At 38.5% G+C, this 14,674-nt stretch overlaps 1 protein-coding gene across 1 annotated transcript in view; it reads right to left on the bottom strand.

The window, feature by feature from the left end:
- Positions 1 to 14,674, bottom strand: part of LOC140730441 (tyrosine-protein phosphatase non-receptor type 14-like) — a 256,024-nt gene that overhangs the window by 114,784 nt on the left and 126,566 nt on the right. The window lies entirely within an intron of this gene.

Genomic DNA, 14,674 nt, shown 5'->3' with positions numbered 1-14,674 from the left:
TCAAAAACTTTTATAGTTGTACCATGGAGAGCATTCTGACAGGCTGCATCACTGTCTGGTATGGGGGTGGGTTTGGGGGTAGGGCTACTGCACAGGACCAAAAGAAGCTGCAGAAGGTTGTAAATTTAGTCAGCTCCATCTTGGGCACTAGCCTACAAAGTACCTAAGACATCTTTAGGGAGTGGTGTCTCAGAATGGCAGCGTCCATTATTAGCACCCAGAGCATGCCCTTTTCTCACTGTTATCATGAGGTAGGAGGCACAGAAGCCTGAAAGCACACACTCAGCAATTCAGAAACAGGTTTTACCCCTCTGCCATCTGATTCCTAAATGGACATTGAACCCTTGGACACTACCTCACTTTTTTAAAAAATACATAGTATTTCTGGGGCTTTTTTGCATGATTTTTAATCTATTCAATATATGTATACTGTATAAAGTATACTGAATAAGATTTAGTTATTTATTATTATTTTATTTTTTCTTCTATATTTTGTATTGTATTGAACTGCTGCTACTAAGTTAACAAATTTCACGTCACATGCCGGTGATAATAAACCCGATTCTGATTCTGTTTAATTTGCATGCTGTTGCTGAAAAATCTAATAATGATGAGAGTGACATAATCGGGAATGACATTCGTAAGTGAAATACAATAATATAGCATTGTATTTGTGAAATACAGTAACCAACAAGCACAATGGGCTTGGTAAAAACAGGAGGGAGGAGTGTTGTCTATTTAATATTTTGATAATATTTAAGTAATATTGGAAATATATTGTTTCAACAAGCATTCATTGTTGCTTACATAATTCATTATGGGTTACATGTAAAACTACGTGAATGGCAAACGTCTTTATTCCCCCACAATACAAGTGCATGCCTCGCTAATGCATGAACAGAACTGGATACATTATCCCCGGCTCCATGTTTTTCTTTCAATTAGTTATGTTTGGGAGTTACAAAACATAGCAAGTTCACTTGAACTTAATATCTAAAATTACCAGATGGAATTTTTATTAATGAAAAAAGTGCATTAAAAATGATACATCATTTGTGCCAAAGCTAGGTGTTACATCAGATTACATCAGTTACATCAGATTATTAGGTCTTTTTATGGTTTGTTAGCTATCCAACTTGCACAAAATACCATTGAATTTTAAACATTCTATTTCAAGCTGTTGAAGAATGTTGTGTAGTATCTACAGAGTGTAGTGCCTGCCCAAAATGAAATGAACATAAAGGGGACAACTACTTGCCCAGATCTCTTCAGCATTAAGGATCAGCCATGATTGAATTGCAGTACAGACTTGATGGGCCAAATGGCCTAATTCTGATTCTATGTCTTATGATCTCAAGTCAACTGAAGGGTTGCCAGCAGTTGGGATATTGCTTCTAGTTGAGATACTTTGCTCATAAGAATGTATAAAAATTATTATAGTGTTTGATAGGATATATATACTTTTGTAAGATCCACTATCAAATGATTACAAAGCACCATAAATTATATATTACAGTATAATAGCACAACTGATAATAACTAGTACTACTGCTTGTCATCTACATAGAGCTGAGACCAAACCAATAATTTGTCACCACATTCTTACAAACACTTCTGCAAACTGCAGCAAAAAAAAACTTATTTTAGTTGGATTTTTATGCTTTAGGATACAACTTGCCATTATGTCAATATACAATTTGACAATTAAAAGAAACAAAATTCATTCTGTAGAAAGTTGTAGATCAGATACAGGTGGAGCAGTAACACCTTAAAACCTAAGAATTTCATAATCCACAACACTGAACTCTCTGCCAAATCCCTTTAAGATTTTCAACCACATAACAACTGCTTTTTTGACGTTTTTGCACAAGACTCATGATTGTGCTGACATCAGCTATAGCTTTGAAGTTCATAGATGGAAGAAAAAATTCTCATGATACTGAACCAAAACCCACCACATTTTTCTGTCATCATGATCAAAATAGCACCTTGGTCTAACAAAGAGACTGAGAAAACACAGCACAATGTTCCTAAGCAATTAAGCCTCTTATTAAGCAGATCAATATCAAGCACAAGGTTAAACTGCTAGTAATAATGGGAACAGATTTTAAACACAATATCCATAAGAGCTTGTGTACTTTCTTAAAAAATCAGAATTGATCCCAAATCCCAAACCCAAACCTGAAATGCATAAAAGTTTGTTAGTATTCCTAATAAATAATTTATTGATCTTTGAAATCCCGCTGACCATTGTAAAACACAAGAGGTTATGCAGATGCTGGAAATCCAGAGAAACACACACAAAATGTTGAAGGAACTCAAACGGGTCAGGCAGTGTCTATGAGTTAAGAAACAATGGTGATAAGTTCAGCCAATCTTCAGCATTTTATTTTCAACAACCCTCTTAGCTTACCAGTGTACTGGTTCACCCAAAGGAGATTTCAATGGCTTAATGTTGAAAAGGAATTGCTGTGTTCAACTATGACAGTGTTCTAATCCAGATATAGCGGGCATATTAACAGAGTACATCTTCCTCAACATCTCAGTTACCTACAGAGGTAGGCTAATGATAATTACAAGGCTTCAAAATAATGCAGAGCTGAAATTATTCATAATAAAGTTCCCTGAGTTATCGTACTTTTTAAGAAAGTATAACAGTTGTGCTTTCAGTGATTCAGTTTACAATTCCAGTTCTGTCATTACAGTTATGTTATGTTAGGGTGGCATAGCAGCACAGCGGTTAGTGCACTGCTTTACAGCGCTAGTGATTACTGATTAGGGTTCAAATCCTGCCGCTGCCTGCAAGGAGTTTCTACATCCTCCCCGTGACCGCGTGGGCTTCCTCCAACTGCTCCGGTTTCCTCACACATTATGCGGCTAGGTTAGTGAGCTGCAGGCATTCTATGTTAGCACTGGAAGCCTGGCGACGCTAGCAACTATCCAGCACAATCCTCACTGGCTTGATTTGATGCATACAACTCATTTCCCTGCTGAATGATTTGATGCTTCAATGTACATGTGACAAGCAAAGCTAAACTTTTAAATGTTTACCTTACATGCAACATTACTCAATGGGTGGAATAAAAAAATCTGTCCTACCTTCAAAATGGAACAAGGAAGCTAAAGGATTCCTTCCAATTCCTTGTGAATAATTCTCTTCAGTTTATCAAATTTGTTATCATGCCGACCTTCTCCCAAGGTTGTTCATGCCATGGGCCAATACCATTAAGCAAGGACTCCGGGGACCCCAGGTTGGGAACCACGGATCTAGAGCCAAATCCCGCTAAATTCTGATGCTTCCTAGCATACTTGACCTGCTTGTTCCACCATATTCTTTATGCCGTTGGTACTACAGTAACTGGATACCAATAATCTATAACATTAAACTGAATAAATGGAGATTATCAACAATTATGATAACTATACATCTTGGTTTGAAAGGTTAATATAGATATCACCAAATTGTTGCCTTTGACAAGAGCTTTCAGCCTTTATCTCCACGTTTTGTTCAAAGCTATGCTGTTAATAACAAATTCCTAATGCCAGACATGATTGCTGCCAGGAAAGATTCCATTATTCCCTTCTGCAATGGTCAGAAATGGGGCGAGACAACTTCAATGTAATAACTCATTTTAAGTTATGATTGGGCCTCATACCTATCCCATTAAAATGATACCCAAATATTGATCTACTCTGCACCAGCCTCAAATAACCTGTCATTAAAATATTAATCTAAACCTTTACCTTTATTACCTCTAGTGTTGACCACCCCAAAGCTCTCTTACTCTGTAAAATTTAGGTCATCCAAAGTCTGCATTCAATGCTCTAATATGCCAAATCTAATAAATTCATTGCCCTTTAATTGCCCACTGAACTTGGCTCCTCATAGAAACAACAGCTTCCATTTTTGCTTTCCAATCTCCTTGTGTCTTACTCCTCCAGAACTCTATACATTCCTTCAGCTCTACAACACGTAAATATTTGCTCTCCTCCAGTTCTGGCCTCTAACAGCTTTACGTTTAATCATCGCACATATGAACACCTTGAATTGTTGTGTACCATTTGAAGCACCGTAATAAAATGTAAGTTGAATTTTAAAATAAACAGAGATACACAAAAGGTAGGGGATGATTTTAAGGTGTTAGTAGGAACTCTATAAATATACATCCAATGCAAATTATTCCCATTGGTAACTTACATTAAATCTGCCCAAGCAGGTCTATTTGCCAAACAGACAAATTCTCAGATACAGCCAATGCAACACCATCTCTGAGATTCCACGTTTAAAAGGATTGAATGGCATTCAATTTTATGGTGTGGATTAACCCTTGAACAGAGTAACATGAAACCTGTTAGTGTTTACTACAATATTATGGCCAACAGGAAGGGATTATATCCTTGTCAAAAATAACGGCCACTCTACTATTTGTTTCAGAAATACAATTTGACCATTTTTATACCTTGAACTAAATTTTGCATGTACATAGGGAGAAAGGCAATAGAAGAAAAGTGACCTTGCTATTTAAAACTGCAGTAGGTAACTTCAGAGCCAAGACAAGAGCCCTGTCTCCAAGTGACTGTACAGAGTAATAATCAGCTAGAAGAACTGAGTACAATAATGCAGAATATTCACATGGAAATTCAAAAACACAAATATAGATTCTTGTAGAAGGGTTTCAGCCCGAAACATCGTTATTACCTCCTCCTATAGATGCTGTCTGGCCTGCTGAGTTCTGCCAGCATTTTGTGTTTTTTAATATAGATTCAAGCTTCACTGCAGTGCTGACTGAACATTGCGTTGTCAATCATAAGCCTTGTAAGTGAGCCAATAAATTACAACTCTTCTTTACACCACAACTCACACAAGTTTACCTTGGAAAGCTCTGAATCCTGATTCCTCATCTGTCTTCAGATGAGAGGGACTCTCTGAGTAAATGTCAATGACTGGTTATAGAATCAGACCAATGGGATGATCTCTGCCCTTCCATGTTTCTCCTTCATGGTAGCAAAGGGAAAAGTCACAAGAAATGGACAGCTTTGTTGGAACAAAAACACATGCAAGGCAAAATTAATAGCCACACTTGAAAGAACGTCCAATATGTATTTGATTACACTACAAGTCTGACTGCTTAACCCAGAACATAGAATAGTTCAGCCTATGACATTTTGCCTACTTACATAACCTATTCCTCGATCACTCTAATCCTCTTACATAGCCCATGACCCTCCATTTTTCTTTCATCCATGTGCCTCTTAAATGTCCCTATTTTATCAGTGTCAACTCTATTTTGGCAGTGTATTTGAGACACCTACCACTCTATGTGCAAAAATACTACCTCTGACATCTCCCCCTCAACTTTCCTCCACTCACCTTAAAGGTGTGTCCTCTGGTATTGGCTGCTGTTGTCATGTCTGCTTATGGTCTTATAAACTTCCATCAAGTTACCCAAAGAGAACAGCTCTAGCTCACTCTACCTTTCCTCAAACAGAATATTTAACAAAACTTTACCTAAATTCTGCTACCAGCCCTATCACTCATCTGCACCTTGTAACACGATTTATTGTGCACTGTATTACTTTTGAGAGAAAAATACAGTGTTACAGATTAGACACTAATAACACTATTGTCCGCATATTAGGCACATGTTTACATCAAGTGCTGCAGGACTCTAGTTAGCAAATCCAGTGAAATCAAGAAATTCCTCATTGAACTACAGAAGCAGGGGAGCTTCAAAGCAGCTGTGCTTTTATAGACTGACGATGGCAACTCTTAAGTTTTGCTGCCTGTTCCATTTCCTGTAAAATCCGATGCCACTGAATCAGTGAAGTAATAATTTAGGAAAGCAAATGCTGAACAAAAAATGGATGTGGCATTATATTCATTATTAGGCAAGTGACCTGACTGATGAAATCTATGTAACATGGTTATAGCTGTTCGTACTAATTTTAGGAAAAAAAACTATCTTCTTACGCTAAAATGCAAATCTTTTGACATGAACAGAACATCTTGGGTCTTTTATTGAAAGACAAAATAAAGCATGCTCTGATAGGGTTGGAATTTAAATAAAGTTGTCGCCTCTTCTAAGAAAAACATTCGTACTACATTACCAGGAATTCACATAAACTATAAAATGTACATCAGATGTTTTCTTAGACCAAATTTATCATTGAGATGAGAGAAACTGATTTTTTAAATCAATTTTTTCAGGCAATCTGACATATATTTTGCACATTTCACTCTAAAATGATTACTTTTTAAAAAATACATGTTCCACTGAAAAATTTGACACTAAATTAGTTTGACACTAAATTCAAATCTACTTCATTAAAAAAAAACATTTAACTAGAGGATTCTATTGTATAAAAACATGATAATACATTACATGACTTACTTATTTATAAGTGTCTCACATGATGTAAATATTTTAATAAAATTCTTCTGGAGCAGGCAGAGGAATCCGAATCAGAATCAGGTTTATTATCACTGTCGAGAAAGTCCTACATAGTAAAATATCACATGGAAAGTAATGTCCTTTTCAAACCACTTCAATTTCTCACAATTGGAGCTCTCCTTTGCCAGGAAGCTGGGCTTTCAAACAGTGAACTGTTGCATACCTGTCATTGATGGTTATTTTACAAATTTGGCTATAATGCAATTCCAAACACTAGTACTATACGTACTGAAAATATCTAGATTATTTTACATTAAAATTTCATAAATTTTCTCAGTAAGATTTTGGTTTTAAGCAATCAAGCTATTTATGATATAGACATTACAGAGTCACTGATCAGCCTTCTACAGAGATGTTAGCACTAAGAACAAATTTCACTGACTTGCTCTTAATTCATTGCTTTCACTTTCATTGATGTTTCTGATCTCTGACAAAAAGAGCCAGGTTGAATGGTCAGGATAGTGTTTCATGGAATGTGCTAATGTATCTCAATTATCCACACCGCAGAAACAACTTTCCCGCTTGTACTCAAATGGCAAAGAGGAAAATATCACAATTTCCAGTTGCAAATTGAAGTAGGAAAGCAATCAACCTAGCAGGAAATCTGGCTGCATCCAAAGAGACACACATTTGGTACATTAGGTCAAACTAATACCTCCCTCAATGGCTCTGCATTAACATATGCCTCTGTAAAACCACCTGTCCCTTTGGGAGGCCAAGGCTGATTAATTTAATTCTTGGATTGGTTCAACAGAACAAAATGTCTTTAATAATCTTGTTACATCTTAATTAATTAGCAAAGACTGAAATTTCTCCAAGACAAGCATTACAGAAGCAGAGTTTCAAATGGATATAAAAACTCAGTACAGGATGAAATAACCTACTTCCTCGAAGCTATTTGTGCATGACCTACTCATATGTGGTTTACAAAGACAAGCAGGGTCCTTTTACAGATCTAGGATGTGGTCGACTAAGCATTTTCCCCAACAATTACAAGCTTGTTGATATGCATAGATGATCCAATCTGATAGATGAAAGAAAAATTCACCCATACTAGAATCACTGGTTGCATGAGCAGTACAAATTTACTCAGATAGCTTTCACTCCACTCCCTTCAATTTGCCACATTCTTTTGAATGAAAGAATTGGAGAAAAGCTGCCCCTTAAAGCTCATTATTATCATTCAACAGATGGTATTTCCGTGAACAAAGCCCTTGCTCTCAGTATGGAGAACAGTTAATGAAAACAATCAGAATCCGGTTTATTATCACTAACACATGTCCCAAGATTTGTTGCTTTTGTGGCAGCAGTACATTGCAAGATGTAAGATAGTTACTGTAAGTTACAATAAAAAGTAAAAATAGTGAAATGAGGAATAGTGAGTTAGTGCTCATGGGTTCAGGAACGTACAGAAATCTGATAGCCGAGAAGTTGGCCCTGCAACATTAAGTGTGGGTCATCAGGCTCCTGTACATCCTCCCTGATGGTAGCAATGAGAAGATGGCATATTCCAGCTGGTGAGTGTCCATAATGATGAACGCCAGCTTCCTGAGGCATTGGCTTTGGAAGATGTCCTCAATGGTGGGGAGGGTTGTGTCCGCTAAGGAGCTGGTTAAGTCTGCAATCCTCAACAGCCTCTTGGGATCCTGGGCATTGAAGGCTACATAACAGACTGTAATGCAACCAACTAGAATGCTCTCCATACTTAATCTGTAGAAATTTGCTGGAGTCATTGGTGAAATACCGTATCTCCTCAAAATCCTAATAAAACCTAGCCACTAACACGCCTTATTTGTGATTATATCAATATGTAGGGCCCAGGATAAACCCACTGAGATGTTAACACCCAGGTTGTTAAGCTGCTCAGCTTTCCACTGCTGACTCTCAATGAAGACTGTTACATATTCTTCTGACTTCCTCCTTCTGAAATCCATAAGCAATTGCTTTGTCTTGGTGACATCGGGTGCAAAGTTCCTGATGTGACACCACTCAACCTCTATCTCTCTCCTGTACACATCTGCAATGGATGTCAAAAATCTTTGCATTGGAATGTTCAATAAGTACAACTATAATTTGAAAAGAAATTTATTTTTCATCTGTTGGGAACTAAGATATTGCACAACCCTGTACAATGGAAAAGGAAAGTGTGTCTGAAGCTACAAACGATTATCATGTGAGATAGATGCAAATTCGATCCTAATTTCTTTGATGGGCAATTATCGATCCCACAGACCAGCTTGTCCATCATATTGGCAAACCTCCAACCCAAAGCAGCATTTGAGATTATTGGCACAGATCAGCACATGGCATCTACAGAGGCCAGTTGAAAATCAAATCTCCACAATGTCAGGCATTTAATTGATTTTTCTCTCATTGCTGCACCTGGTCAAGGCATTCAGTGAAATCTGCGGAAACTACCTGAAGTACCAATCATAATATTAGTGAAGGCTAGTAATTAAGAGATAATCGAAGGATAATAAAATTATTACAACACTGAAGAAAATGGGCTTCTCTGACCCATGCCAGCTTGTCCAAGTGTGATCCAGTTAGGCTCATTCTCTGGCTTCTTCCTCCACAGCCATGAAAATATGTTCCTTGACAAAGTTCTGTGCTTTTTATTCCACAATTCACACCCGATATAGTTGCTAGATTCAATCTTAAAATCCTTGACTATTTATTTATTTCGAAATAGAGCAAACAGAGATGAGGAGGAATTTTTTTAGCCAGAGAGTGGTGAATCTGTGGAATGTGTTGCCACAGGCAGATATGGAGGCCAAGTCTTTAGGTATATTTAAGGCAGAGGTTGGTAGATTTCTGATTGGTCAGTCCATGAAGAGATATGGGAAGACGGCAGGAGATTGAGGCTGAGGAAAAATGGATCAGCCATGATTAAATGACAGAGCAGACTTGATGGGCCAAATGGTCTAATTCTGTTCCTATATCTTATGGTCTTAATAAGCCCTTCCGGCCCTATGAGCCACGCTGCCCAACAATTCCTGATAATTCCAACTTAATCCTAATCTATTCACAGAACAACTCACAATGACCAATTAAGACCATAAGACATAGGGGCAGAATTAGGCCATTTGGCCAATTGAGTCTGCTCCGCCATTCAATCATGGCTGATCCCTCTTCCCCTCCTCAGCCTCACTCCCTGGTGTTCTCTCAGTAAACATTGGTACTTTGCCCAATCAAGAACCCATTAAGCTCTGCCTTAAATATACCCAGCAACCAATCCTCCAGCCTGTGGTTACAAATTCCAGAAATTCAACACCATCTGGCTAAAGAAATGTCTCTACATCTGTTTTAAATGAACGCCCCTCTATCCTGAGGCTGTGCCCTCCTGACTTCCCCCCTCACCCCTCCCCCATGGAAAACATCCCTTTCACATCTACTCTGTCTACGCCTTTCAACATTAGAAAGGTTTCAATGAGATCCCTCCCCTTCATCCTTCTAAACTAAAGCAAGTACAGACCCAGAGCCATCAAACATTCCTTGTTTGACAACCCTTTCATTTCTGGAATCATTCTTGTGAACCTCCTCTAGACCCTCTCCAATTTCAGCACATCTTTTCTAAGATGAGGGGCCCAAAACTGTTCATAATACTCAAGGTGAGGCCTCACCAGTGACCTATAAAGCCTCCGCATCACATCCCTGCTCTTGTATTCCAGACCTCTTGAAATTAATGCTAGCATTGCATTTGCCTTCCTAACCACTGACTCTGCCTGCAAGTTAACCCTTAGGGTGTTCTGCACAAGGACTCCCAAGTCACTTTGCATCTCAGAGTTTTGGATTTTCTCCCCACTTAGAAAATAGTCTACATTTATTTGTACTACCAAAGTACATGACCACATATTTTCCAACATTGTATTTCATTTGCCATTTTCTTGTCCACTCTCCTAATTTAAGTCCCTCTGTAGTCTACCTGTTTCCTCAACAGTACCAGCCCCTCCACCAGTCTTCATATCATCTGCAAACTTGGCAACAAAGCCATCTATTCCATCATCTAAATCATTGATATACAGCATAAAAAGAAGCGGTCCCAACACCAACCCCTGCAGAACACCGCTAGTCACTGATAGCCAACCAGAAAAGGATACTTTTATTCCCACTCACTGCCTCCTACTGATCAGCCAACCATGCCAGTAACTTTCCTGTAATACCATGGGCTATTAACTTGCTAAGCAGCCGCATGTGTAGCACTTTGTCAAAGGCCTTCTGAAGTTCAAATATACAACATCCACTGTATCCCCTTTACCTATCCTACTTGTAATCTCCTCAAAGAATACCAACAGGTTCAGCAGGCAAGATTTTCCCTGAAGGAAACCATGCTGACTTTGTCCTATCTTGTCCTGTGTCACCAAGTACTCCATTACCACATATTTAACAATTGACTCAAACATCTTCCCAACCACTGAGGTCAGGCTAACTGGTCTAAAATTTCCTTTCTGCTGCCTTCCTCCTTTCTTAAAGAGTGGAGTGACATTTGCAATTTTCCAGTCCTCTGGCACCATGCCAGAGTCCAATTAATTTTGAAAGATCATTACTAATGTCTCCACAATCTCTACCGCAACCTCTTTCAGAACCCTAGGGTGCAGTTCATCTGGCCTGGATGATTTATGTCATTCAGATTTTTGAGCACCTTCTCCCTTGTAATAGTAATTGCATTCTCTTCTGTTCCCTAACAGCCTTCAACAACTGGCATACTGCTTGTGTCTTCTGCAGTGAAGACTGATTCAAAATACTCATTTAGTTCAACTGCCATCTCCTTGACCCCATCATTATTTCTCTGTCTTTATTTTTCAGCAGTCCTACTCTTATCTCTCTTATCCACTCTTATCTCTCTTATATTTTTTTAAAACATACTTGAGAAAGCTTTTACTGGCTACTTTGATATTGTCTGCTAGCTTGCTTTCATATTTCCTCTTTCCACTCCTAATGATTCTTTTAGTTGCTCTCTGTAGGGTTTTAAAAGCTTCCCAATCCTCTGCCTTCACAGTAACTTTTGCTTTGTTGTTATGCCCTCTATTTTGCTTTTACATTAGCTCTGACTTCCCTTGATAGCCACAGTTGTACATTTTTTCATCTGAGTATTATTTCATTTTTGCAATAAATCTATCCTGCACCTTCCTCATTTTTCCCAGAACCTCACACCACTGCTGCTCTGCCCCCATCCCTGCCAGCATCTTCTTCCAATTTACTTTGGCCAACTACTCTTTCATACCACTGTAATTTCCTTTACTCCACTGAAATACTGCTACATCAGACTTTAATTTTTCCCTATCAAATTTCAAATTGTACTCTATCATATCATGATCACTGCCTACTAAGGGTTCTGTAACCACAAACTCTTTAATCAGCCCCGGTTCATTACACAACACCCAGAACAGTATAGCTGACCCCCTAATAGGCTCAACAACAAACTGCTCTTAAAAGCCATCTCATAAGCATCTCGCTCTCGAGATCCATTACCAACCTGATTTTCCCAATCAACCTGCATATTGAAATCTCCCATGACTATCATAACATTGTCCTTTTGACATGCGTTTTTTATTTTCCGTTGTAACCTGTGGTCCACGCCCCAGCTACTGTTGGGAGGCCTGTATATAACTGCCGTCATGGTCCTTTTACCTTTGCAGTTTCTTAACTCAACCCACAAGGATTCAACTTTTTCTGAATCTATGTCTGATCTTTCTACTGATCTGATGCCATTCTTTACCAGCCAGTCGCTCTGCCTACCTTTCTCTCCCTCTGACACAACACATAACCTTGGACAATTTGCTCCCAACTATAAGCATCCTTCAGCCATGATTCAGTGATGGCCACAACATCATACTTACAATCTGCAATAGTGCAAACAAGATCATCCACCTCATTTCTTATACTCTGTGCATTGAGATATACCGTAGATTCCGGACTACAGAGCGCACCTGATTAAAAGCCGCTGGCTCTAATTTTAGAAATAAAATCAATTTTTTACTTGTAAAGGCCGCACCGGATTTTCGGCCGCAGGTGTCCCACGTGTTGAGATATTTACAGAGAAAGATATTACACGTGAGGATTTTTTAACTTTTAATTAAATCCATATGGTAACAAAAACAAATACATATTGCAAATGCTTTTTTTCGAACCGTGCCCGTAACGCGGCTACTTTTAAATATACGTTGCGTATACTTCTTTACTGAACAACATTCCAATATCTCCTAACGACTGGTAAAAAATATATATACTGCAGCCTACCAGGAAAAGTTATTGATCGCCTTTAACTTAAAAGCAGCGTTTTTGCTCCGCCGCTCCCCCCCCCACCGTCCCGTTTATCGCAAACCGGTATCCCACAAGACGCGGCGAAACCAGGTGTGACGTCATAGCATCCCGCGATGTAGTACAGAAAACAAATATAGTTAAAACTCTTCTAACTTTAACTAGAAAATGAATTACTAAGCGAAAATATTATAAACTAAATAACTGCCATAAAGGCAGCACAATGCTTTTCTTCGAGTGTTTTCCATGTTGATGAGGGTGAGTACAAATGACTGATTTACAATAATTTAATTGTGAAAGTGCGCTTGATTTATCGTACAATTTCATTGGACCTCTGTGAACTACTCATCAATTTTATTGGTCTACTGTTACGAGGCAAAATGTTTTCGGCGGCATGAAAAAAAATAATACATTAGCCGCTCCGTATTAAAGGCCGCAGAGTTCAAAGCTGTTCAAAATGTGGGAAAAAAGTAGCGGCTTAAAATCCGGAATCTACGGTAATTGTATTTGCTATCCTTTTTGATTCTGCATCTCTAATGCACTGATACTCACCCTGCTGGCAATGATTTTGACCTATCATCTGCTTGCCTTTCCTGACATTCTGACTGCACGCTATCGTTGCTTTTAAAAAAAAAAACTATTCATCTATCATGAGTCCCTTCACTCCAGTTCCCACCACCTCCCCAACCCCCAGCCAAATTAGTTTAAACCTTCCCCAACAACTTTAACAGACCTGCTCATGAGAATTAACCTACCCTGTACATCGTGGACTGTGGGAGGAAACTGGAGATCCTGGAGAAAACCCATGCATTCCACAGGGAGGACGTACAGACAGTCCTCAAGAATACCGGCTTGTTTTACTTCGCTCCAGCTCAATCCACTGTGTAATGAATTAATCTACATGAATAGCGTACAAGACAAGCTTTTCACAGTATGTCGGTACATGTGACAGTAAACCAATCTCAGTGGGAGAGCATTAAAAGAAGCCAGTCACAGATAAAACAGAAAGGAAGTAAGGAGATTTTCTTTATCCTACCACAGAGAACAACTGACTGAAATGTATAGAAGCATTTAAGATGAAGTAAAATAATCATTCATGGAAAAAAGGGATAGAAGATAGAAAAAGCTCAGGTTAATTAAAAATCCCTGAAATCGCCTTGGCAAAATAATATGCCTCTATTCTATAAAAATAGACATCTCTATGTTACGTGGCGGGTTGGGAGTTGGGGAGTGTTGTGTTCCAGAAACAGTCCATATTAGAAATTTCGCAATGGAAAGTCATGTCATCTGCACATGCATCAAGAAACAAAGTGCAATTTTAAGTATTTTCTTGAGAGCAAATTTAATTCCATATTCAATGTTTTGGATAGCAAATTGTAAATTCTGTAAGGGCAAATTTCTGAATAGCCATAACACTAATGTCACCTGTATTATGTAATTCTAAACAACTGATTGGTATTACCTAAACCATTAGAACTGAACGCAGCTTTAAAAAAAAACTTAATGTATATGTGGAGATAAAATGAAAAGATCACACATTAAAAACTTCAAACTGTATGTGTAATTTTGTGATAAATAAAACTTTAATTTTGCTTCTCATTCCATGGATGCTGCCTGTCTTGTTGAGTGTTTCCAGCCATTTTCATTCTATGAATTATTTCAAATGTTTTGCATTTAAGAAAGCAGTAACACTACAGAGAGAATTGAATAGTGAGTCCATGAACTGGGGCCCTGGTGAGATTTAAGGCAACACTTGAACTGTGGCTCCAGTTAAGTTAAAGAGAGGTTGGGAACAGGGCCCTAGTGGATTAAAAGGGAGCACAAGGAAAGGCCTCCCTCCACGTGTTATCAGATGCGTGGGAGTGAGCAACTGATGAGTCAGATGCCAGTGCATAGGGGTTTCTTTCAGCATTGCTCTGTTCTGTGGGGATTCAGATTGCTCTAAGAGACCACTGGAGCTA

Source organism: Hemitrygon akajei, chromosome 7 (genome assembly GCF_048418815.1).
Source record: "Hemitrygon akajei chromosome 7, sHemAka1.3, whole genome shotgun sequence".
Lineage (NCBI taxonomy): Eukaryota > Metazoa > Chordata > Chondrichthyes > Myliobatiformes > Dasyatidae > Hemitrygon > Hemitrygon akajei.
Note: the sequence above shows the minus strand (reverse complement) of the source record. Positions and strands in the feature narration are given on the sequence as shown.